At 39.9% G+C, this 10462-nt stretch overlaps 1 protein-coding gene across 1 annotated transcript in view; it reads right to left on the bottom strand.

Annotated features, from left to right (window-relative positions):
* slc1a2b (solute carrier family 1 member 2b) overlaps positions 1 to 4055 on the bottom strand; it is a 27387-nt gene extending 23332 nt beyond the window's left edge. The window contains exon 1 of the mRNA XM_020615203.1: positions 3793 to 4055. The gene's annotated coding sequence lies outside the window, so the exon portion shown is untranslated. The remainder of the gene's footprint in view (positions 1 to 3792) is intronic.
* Positions 4056 to 10462: the final 6407 nt, after the last annotated feature.

The raw sequence follows: 10462 nt of genomic DNA, 5'->3' as shown, positions 1-10462 counted from the left end.
GATGGCACTTGGCAGTTTCAGTGTGTTCCCAGGGGGATTACTCAAGGACTAGATGCTACAGACTGCCAGCAAAACCACAGAGAAGCTCCATGAATGGACACATGCACACACCCACACGCATGCACGCAGGCACGCAGAATACAGCAGGGGAGACATCTACACCTGTTTCCTTTCCTCCTTCTTCTAACCAGTTCTACTCTCCTTCTCTCTTTCATTCCACCACTTTTTTCAGCCTGTCACCCTCCTCTTTTTCCTCACTCTCTATCTTTATCTTCCTCTCTCACTCTCTTTGCTTTCCAAGTAGCAGTGAGAGGAGAGGTTTGGCCAGTAACAGACAGGTAACATATGCTACATATGCTGCATCTTCAGGCTGTCTGTGCAGCCCTTTTAGATCCTTGTGGGCAGAGCTTAGAGAAAAAACTCAAAGAGGAGACATTACCCCACCTTCCACACTGCTCACTCACTCCATCCTTTAGCCATTTATCTCTTTTAAACTGCAGACAGAGGTCTATATTTCGCTGCATGTCTTTGACGTCTTTCTCTTTCTGTCACTCCCACATACTTCTTTCTCACTCTAACACTTTTTTTTTCTGTGTAAATTTTCGGTGTATATGAAAGAAACTGTGTGCTTCCACATTTACAGTTGGGTTTTATTAATTTTCTTAGGTGCTAAACTACAGTGAGAAACATTATAAAGCAGCACAAAATATGAAGGAACTAAAGGAAATAGGCAAACAGCTTGCAATTCCATGTTAAACAGCTATACAAAATGTAATTCATTCTGCTTTCAGTGGAAATAAGATTCTGCCCATTACATGTGAACAACCTATAGAATTCACTTGATCTCTCACAGTACTCTGCAGTGTACATGCATTTTTATTTTTAAATCAGTCCATGCACGCTTATTGGTGATAGCAGATTTGCTATATGGTCTACCATTCCCTGTCAGCACATGAGTAATACAGACAAACCCAACCAGTGGATTCTTCTTTTAATAATTTTCAAGCACATCAAACCACCTTAATACATCCATGAGATCAGTTAGTAAAATGTATTTTTACAGTCAACAAAGAAGCTATTAGTTATTGAGAGCATTGATTTTTTATGCTGTTACGTCTTTTTCCTTTCCATATTATTTTCCCTTGTCTTGAATGTCTCCACAACTAATGTGTGTGTGTGTGTGTGTGTGTGTGTGTGTGTGTACAGTTGTATGCAATTCAACGCAACATGTCCACCTTAACATTTGTGTTTATGGAGCTCAAAATGTTTTGTTTTTTGATGAAATTGCCATAAATGTATACATTCAATTATATGAATATTATTGAGGTCATAGTCAAAGGTGGTGTTGTACTGGACTACATTATATTTTCAGGTGTTCCTAATATTTTGATCCTTTCCTGTATGTAGCTGGGGAAGTGTTGCATTGAATTCCATACAAGTGTACAGGTGTACCTAATAAAGTGGCTGGTGAGTGTATATTAAACACACAAAGGCACACTCATGGAAGAATCTACCCCGAGTACCCTCAGTGATGCCTGCTCTAATTAAAGTAACGTCATCACAGATGGTGAAGTTCACAGATTCAGGGAAATATGATTTTGACTGGTTTCACGGGCATGTGAATGCCTAAGAATTCTTTGTGTGTGTGTGTGTGTGTGCACATGTTTACTGCATTTCATTGCCTTGTACTTGTACATGGGTAATGACAATAAAGTTGAATCTAATCTAAAATTTTATGCTCAAACACGTTTGTAGTTTCATAACAGATCATTAGCTTCAGCATTTACAATTAAAAAATGCTGCCAGCATTAATGATTGTTATAACAGCCAAATATTGATAAGGCACGATAAATTTAAACTTGATTTTCAGTGATTAGTGACCATATTGAAAAGATGCTTCCATGTTTAACAAGAAATTGCCAAAGATCCAGGCAGATTTCTATATAATGCTGCATGTCTGTTGATTCATCTGTTCTCTTCCATGGACAGTATTAATCTGAGCTAATAATAACACCAAACAGAAAAGAGAATATTAAATATAACATATATTTCCTAGAAAAGCACATGAAAAACATTATCAAAAACTAGTGTGTGTTCTTTTATTTCCAGACGATTCCAAATAAAAATGGATCAGTGGAGGCCTCACTTCACTTACTGCACACTAATGGTTTTCTTCTGTGTAAACAAATGCTAAGCATGTGGATGTGGAATCAGTTGCTGCGTTTTGTATATGTAACCCCTACACATGATAAACACATGCACTTGCTTATTAAAAGGCAGAAAATCAGGACAAGCAAATCATATGCTCATGTAAGGCAGCAAATGCCAGCATACAGTCGTTTAGAAGGCAGCCTCTGGGAAAAAGACAAACTGCACAGACACTCTTTTATCTCAGCAGCTGTACTTAGGGCCAAGGTTTATCCAGGTCGCAACGCTTCCCACAGTGCACATGGTAGAGTCGGTTCCTGCAGGAACATGCCCATTGGAATTCAACATATACACACTGTATGTACTCAGGAGAAGCACCGCCTTTTGTCCAGGTTGCACCCATCAATCTGCTGTTGACAGACGCACCCACGAGCACACCATGTACACATTTTCAAGTGACAAACGAAGAGTACATGCTGAAGGCGATCAACTCAGGGAGCCTAGGGAGTTGGTTTCCATGGTGACACTGATGGTGCTATTGGAAAACTGTGTGTGCCTGTAAGTGTGTGCGCGCGCTTTAATATGAAACAGGGAAAGGAGATTGGCTCAAGAGGTGGGTGGCGACACTAAGGTGATAAAAATCCAGCTTTTTCTTCAAGGAGCATTTCCTCGTCCTGTGCTTCCATAAAATGTCAGATTGAAAAACAACGCACACGCACCTTCTATGGATTCCTTCACTGCCTCGAAAAGGCAGTAAAGGAATATTTTACAAATACAAGATGCTTTAAATATTTCCAAGGAAACCCCGAACTTCTGGAAACACACTTCACATAGTGCAGGCTGTCTGGCATGCATTTATTTGTGAAGCCACTTTATCTCGTGTTGCTGATTAATTAGTCATCAGAATGACTATATACAGAAGCATACTGGGGAATGTTAATGTTACGTGTTTCTGTGGAGTTAGTTAACTGCAATAGAAGTGTTCACCTCGGAGCAACTTTCTGGTTTTGAAAAACAAAACCTAGGGAAACGCTTCCCACCTGGATGAATCAAAACATAGGGAACCCTCCGTTTTCGTTTAAAGAAGCGTGCTTTAATTAGGACGATCGGTAAGGGTTTGTCCCTGCCACCTGTAGTAAGTGTTAAATAAGGCTCATGTCTCCAATAACGCGCAGAGAATCATTTCCATAGGTCTGATTTTACTGCTGCTGCGAGAGCATAGCGGTTAATAATCTAATCCAAATCAACTTGACTTTTATTTGGCACATGCACGTCTGTTTCTGTAATTTGTGAATTCCGAAGAAAGGTAAATGCAGATCTTTTGTTCAGGTACTGTCCTGTGGAGTGCGAGCTCTGGCACATTGTCACATCTATTAAATCCGCCATGATTACTTAGAGGGGGGAAACTCAGTGGTTTGTTTTTCAGAGCTCTCCAAGGTGCTGTTGTTTGTAACTTTTCCCAGCACCTGCCAATTTATCTATTAATCAAGGCAATTATTTCAACTGACCTGTGGCGATAAACAACGCATTTAAGCAAGTGCACAAGACGCGATCAAGACAAGCCGTGCGTCTACTCATCACCTCCACACTGAGCATTATACTCTCTTATTTGCAGGTTAAAATGGAAAGAAAACAGCAGCTCACCTTTGTGGAAAACCACGATGAAAAAAGTTTTTGGTCTGGTCCCCTTCCAGGGTCCTATCGCATCGGCTTCAGAGGGGGTCAGCCAGCACGAGCAGCAGCGCGCACAGCGGTCCAGGACAGGAGCGCTTCACACACCAAACGGAGGGATTTTCTGTGAGTAAAATCCGAGGAGCTCCGCAGCTCAGCGATCCCACTGAATGAGCGCTGCCTCACCTCACACTTCGGCGCTTTACTCCCCCACCCACCTCCGCCCGTTTCCCCCCTCTTTGTCTCTGTGCATGGGAATGCCACCTCCCGTTGGTTGAAGATGCAGCCTATACCGTAACCATCTCTCTCTTTCTCTCTGTCTCTCACCCTGTACAAGAAACACACGCGTGCGCCCGCGCATACACGCATATACAGAGAGAGAGAGAGAGAGAGAGAGAGAGAGAGAGGGAGATTTATAAACGCATTCAAAGGAGGCCTAGTGCATGTGCAGGTATGGTGCAGAAAGCTGGATTTTCTATATGTTATGACGATCTTCAAAATCCAAAATCCAGCCTAAGCACTGAGAGTATCCTTATTGATCCATAGATTAACACCAAGAGGACATACAGGAAGTTCTCTGAACATCTCTGTCCTACTGCCCCTACTGGCAAGTCTTCATTATTTTTATGACCTCTGCTGCCCCCCCTACAGATTATATAGGGGTCTACTAAAGCTCATTAAAGCCAGCACTTGATTTCCATGGCTAGAATATCTCTAAAATGTACAGGTCTAGCAGGTCTGCTACTGGACTACTGTGGGAAATCAACTTACAGAACGAGTTACACAAGTTACACACTACAAGTTACACAATTCATACAGAAATAGGCCTACACATTTCTCTGGGAATGAATGCATTTAGTTTTAACCTTAGTAGATCCCTACCAAACTGAATAAAGTGCAAAATGTGAGATAAATGTACATGAATCAGGGAAGAGGGGAGGCTTGGGAATGTTTGGATTCATGTGCAGTCAGTATTGGTGCATACTTTTTTTTTTTTTTGCTTCAGCATGGCTCAGAGTGATGAAATGTAGCAGACACTCCAGAAAAACTCCAACGAATTAACTATTAAGTTTCAACTATTTTATTATGTTGTCATCATCATGTGTATATGCTTATTGCTTTTTTAACTGTCAGTCCAAAACCCAAAGGGATTCAGTTTATTACCACTCATTTATGAAAGGTAGAAACCATTATGCAGGAGAAGCTGCAACCTAAAAAAGGTTATTTATGTTATTTTGTCTAAAAAAAACAAAGGAAAAGACAGTTTGGTTTGTAAATAGGGAAGTCAAGTATTGCCAGAGGCAGAGCAATATTGAAACACTGCAGTCACTGATGGCAAACAAATAATTCTACCACGTCAATATTTCTCACTTGTGAGCCAACCAGGGACATTGTGTTCCCAACAATATCTTATAAACCAGGTCATTTTTAGTGTTTGTGTTGTTATAGAGCCTCAAAGTCACATAAAGAGGAGGTGGATGAGTAGATCATCAAAGCAAATGGCTCTGTTATCAGAGACAGCTGCTGGCATCCAATTTCCTACAACTAAACCAATGTTAACTGTCAGTCAACCTACTAAAAACAATAAATTGGCCATAATCTGTTTGAAAAGATCATCTGAGGGGAAAACGTCCCCACATGGTGGCATAGCAGAACTCAAGGTCATCCACCAAACAACACCGTAAACACTGCTCATGAGTCGGTAAAAGTCAAGTGTTATAGCTGTTTTGTTTTGGGTCAGTGCACTCTATGTCTTTAAGGGATAATGGGCACCAAATGAAACCTTAGGCAGTAATAAAGATTAAATCTCCAAATCTGCTCCAAGAAATGTGATCAGATCCAAACGCTGACTCAGCAATGTGAGCAAGTGGTGGAGCGTCAATTCAACTGAGTGAAATGCACTTTTACAAAAGTGACTACATGCAGTGTTAGCTTTGTTAGCTCAGTCTTAACTGCTTTCAAACTTGATTTTTTTTTTGTATGTATCAGTGCAGCATTGGCTGCTGCGTGGGAGTATTTATGGGGCAATAATTAGAGTTCTCACTGGCACTAGTTGCAGGCTTGCCAGCACTTGGAGAGAAAAAGGAAAAATTATAGGTTTTAATTGCAAGTATGGTAGGGCCAGGACAGAACACAGTGAAGGCATTTTTTAAGTGAACAATTTGAGTGTTTTAATGTGTACTGAGTTTACTGCATTGTAGACACAGTTCAGTGTAATTCAGAGCACATCAGAAAGCCATTCAGAGCTGCTTGACACTGAGATGTGGCGAGACATTACAATGGCAAGGAGAGAGCAGACAAGTAAAGGAAAATTCTTGCAGGGGCAATGAGTGAGCAGGAGTGCTAGCAGGACAAGAATGAGTTGGTACACAAGGGATTATGTCAAAGGTGAAATGTTAGAGAGGAACACCCCAAGGGAAAGACGTCACCAGGAAAAATGGTTATGTGGTACAGTACTGCTGCTGTCTGCTGAAAATAGCTTGCAGGTGTCATTTTGTTTATCATTTTTAATAGCTAGACATTTATGCTTAAATGTTTAATTTGAGGTCACTTTAAACAAGCACCACTGTATACGACTCCAAAACTGTATATACACTCACCAGCTACTTTATTAGGTACACCTGTACAATTACATGCAATTCAGTCTGTGCAGATTCTCAGTCATCCAGGTCATAGTATTCTGAAAAAAACTCAGTTTCCTGTTGTTGTATTCATGCCCACCAGGACAATAGGTGTCGGTCCATAGGTGAGGGTTCAAAGACAGGTAACGACGCTCACTGATTATGGGCTACAACCCTCAATTGTTAGGGGGCATTGTTGGCCATCAAAGGACTGAAACACCATGGGGATAAATATCTCCAGCTCAACACCAGTCAGGCAGAACTGATGAAGCCTCTTGGGTGAGAGGTGAAACGTCTTCGACCTAAAACCAAGTCCAGTTGATGTCCAGTTGATGTTTTTTCAGCATGCAATTCAGTGCGACACTTCCGCCTTAACATCTGATCATATGAAGCTCAAAACATTTCAGTTTTTGATGACATTGTCATAAATATATAAATTCATGAGGTCACGGTTAAAGGTGTTGTTGTACTGGACTACACATACTTATATTCAGAGGTGTTCCTAATATTCTGACCCTTTCATGCATGTATCTGGGAGGACAAAACTATAGAGAATGAATTTTAAACACTGGGGGGGCGTTGAAGATTTTATGAACCAACATAAACTTTGCACCTTTTAAAACTGGATTTATTTTTTAGAACTGGACATTGTGCTGTGCATGTTAACAAGCTGTTTAGGGACAAAACCACAACACACAGCTGCTATTTGCACCTGCCCAGTATAAAGGGTACATTGACCCTGTCAGACTTGGACTACGAGCAATCAGAGAACTTAGAAAAGTGTTATTAAGGTTGTTCAAGGGTAATGAAGCTGACAAGACCTTCAAAATACCCCCTGGAGGTTTTCTTGAGAGAGGAGGTTAATGCAAGTATTGAACTGTGTGCTAAACCTTATGTATTTGAATGACACTTAGGTGCTGGTGAACGGTACACAAGGACAGCTACACCACCTGCTCACAGCATGCACATACTGCATATTTCCTACACTCTCTTTCATTCATTCCCTCTCTATCTTGTTATGTCTGTATTCACTTTTCCCAGTTCCATATTCATGTCTGCTCACAACTGCTTCTCAGTCCAACAGTAGCAGCAGCAGCAGCCAGATTTCATGCAGGTTTAATGCACCAGCTGTAGGAGTCAAACAATCACTGCTGTAATAAATCATATTGCCACTTCTGGCTGTGCAATTCAGTCCCAGGTCTGCATATGGATGAAAACAGTCAACAGCAAAATTGCTTTATGTGTTGAGACAGTGTGTGTTGTCTATTTATTCAGGGCAGTGTCGCAGTGTGTAAATAGCTATCTTCCATTTTCTATGGCAAGTAATGACGGACTATAACTCTGCTCTGTTCATACTGTAGGGATTAGAGGGCTAGAGGGGCTGGAATAAGAATGACTCTGGGTTGCTAAGGGAATGAGGGGTGGAAATGAGGGTAGGGATAATGCCACAGGGCAGCTCACACATTACTAAGGGTATTGGTATTCTGTCATTTTCTTATTTTCAACAAATCCCTTCAAACCATCAATAACATTATGTACTCAGAGCATCATATACAGTACAGTAGCTTATTTTTCTGTGCCTTAGACCTTTATTTAAAACAAATAAACAAGCCAACCTGTTGCTGACAAGTGACTAGTTACTTCCTCTTAATGAACATGAACTTTGTAGCTTAATTCAGTCCCTGATATCATGTTCTATTGTTGTAAATACTAACCTGTGCAACAAATGTGTCGGTCTGTGGCTGAAAAAATGCACTATTCCTGTTTGAATAATGTTTGCTATAAAACCAAAATATGCCCAGCCTTGCCTTAAATGTTTCTGTCCATTTTTAAAGCCTTATATCTTCAACAGGAAGAAGAATAAGAAAAAATACTAATTCCAGACTCATTCTTGAAATCTAAATGTTTAAGGGCATCACAGTAGCAGCCTCGCATTGTACATGTCAGACCAGAATACTAACAGCAGAGCTGTGTGTGGATCCTTTGTGCCAAAATATCTTAGTTCACAGAGCTCTTCTCCTCACACTGGACACAAAGCACAGAGGGCCTAACAGCCTAACTGGGAAATTGGAGTGAAACCCAAACATTTTTTTTGTAAATCCAGTGTTAAGTATTTTGCCCCTCCGTCTTTCCAGTGCTGACAACAAAGTTCTCATGGTAGCATGTTCTCCTCATTATCCAGGTATTTTGCTCAGGGTTACATCTCTTTTCCCAGGCCAGTCAGCTTTCAGCTAAGTGTTGCCCATGTTTCTATTGACGATGCCCTGTGAGCTAACCAGGGCCTGTGAACGGACAGTCTCCCAGCCCAAGCAGGCAGGGCTCTCCTCTGGGAAACATGGGACTATACTAAACTGTTGTTCAGCTTTAGTAAATGGGTGAAGGAGGATAGAAAGTCTTTAATTGATGCTGCTCCTGCGGAGTGCAACAATGGCATTACAGCCGTTGTGCCTTCAATTATGTTGAAATATTACTATTAGAATAATAGTAATTATAGTAAGATTAACAAAAGAGACTTTGTCGGGTATTTTAGAAATACATTTTACAAAATAATTTTTGAAAACAATTTAAAACATAAAAAAACTGCAGCACTAACAAAAGGTTAAAACAAATAAAACAGCAGAATATGTTTTAGAAGAAATTAATAATTTATTGGAGATAGCAAAATAAAACAAATAAAACTTGTACAAAACCAATCCTAAAAACACTGCTGCAATCCAGATTTAAGTCCTTGACCACACACATCATCTGTGGAAAGAAAATTAGATCTGGAAAATGTAGAGACAAAGGTCTGATGCCCTCTGGATATGTTCAGGCTCATAAGGTTTTAGAACATATATTATATATCCAGTGCCCAGTAGAAGTCAAAAGTATTAAATTTAGATATTGCCATTGATGTGGAATATTTATGGGAATGATTTTTTTTTAAGACATTGAATTAGAAGTCGTCATCTGAAGAAAAGCATTATGTAATCTTGGTTTACTTTATAATTCATATTGATTCAAGCCCCATGTTAGGACACTAATATTACATGAATCACATTAAATACAGACCATAGCTTACAGTTAATAGCCCACATCCGCAAACCTTCAATGACCCTTTATCTTACTCAGGTCACATGTTGAATGGACTCAAGAATTCCCATTTGAGAAGATTTACTTAACAAGCCATGATGAATATTGTAGAGATACAGTAGCATAACAAAGTCCAATCTGTTGGGTGCCCTTTGTACTCATACAGTAGATGCTGGACCAGTTCTGGAGGTACAAATCCTAAACATTTTCTATACTTTATACCTTATTTCCACTACACTACAATACCCCAAATAAGCCTCAAACAAAGACTTAATGACCCCCAAAGTGGATTAAACAGGTCAAGAGGTCATGTTTAAAATACACATATAAAACACCCCTGTCGCTAAACAAATTCCTTAAGATGTCCACTTTATTTCTAGCCTACAGTCACCTGTTAAGCTATAGATCATATTTTAATGGGTATAAACTCAGGAAACAATGAAACAGTGAGACAACTTATGTTTCAATTGTAAAGGTCCAACTAACATACTAAACATTGTAAATAAACTTAAACAAATCAATTAAAGGAATGACTGGTGAGTAAAATCAACAAATCACCAACAGCAGCATTTTTCTATTAAGCACAGGCCATCTTTACATAAAAAGAATTCCATCCATACTTATTGGGTGCTCAAGATTGGGATGTGGTGGTGGTGAATGCCTAGAACAAAGTGAACTAAGAGTTAAGTGACTTCCAAATTTTTAACCCTGACATGTACTGTATCTTGTAAACACAGTGAACTTTGACCTAATTTGAAGAACCTGTGTTAAAATGTCAAATTTGGGGCAAAGTGCCTCATGAGCTGGCTGCTACGTTGTTACTGATTTATTATTTTTCAATCAATTAAGCAGAGTTAATCTGTTCCTCAATCCCAATGTAAGACCAAGCTTTCTCAGGACCCACCAGCCTGGAAATTCCTATATGAGGCTTGTTGTATGTTACTCAGTAA

Source organism: Monopterus albus, unplaced genomic scaffold (genome assembly GCF_001952655.1).
Source record: "Monopterus albus unplaced genomic scaffold, M_albus_1.0 scaffold160.1, whole genome shotgun sequence".
Taxonomy (NCBI): Eukaryota; Metazoa; Chordata; class Actinopteri; order Synbranchiformes; family Synbranchidae; genus Monopterus; species Monopterus albus.
The sequence above is the reverse complement of the archived record's forward strand: the minus strand, read 5'-3'. Positions and strand labels throughout refer to the sequence as shown.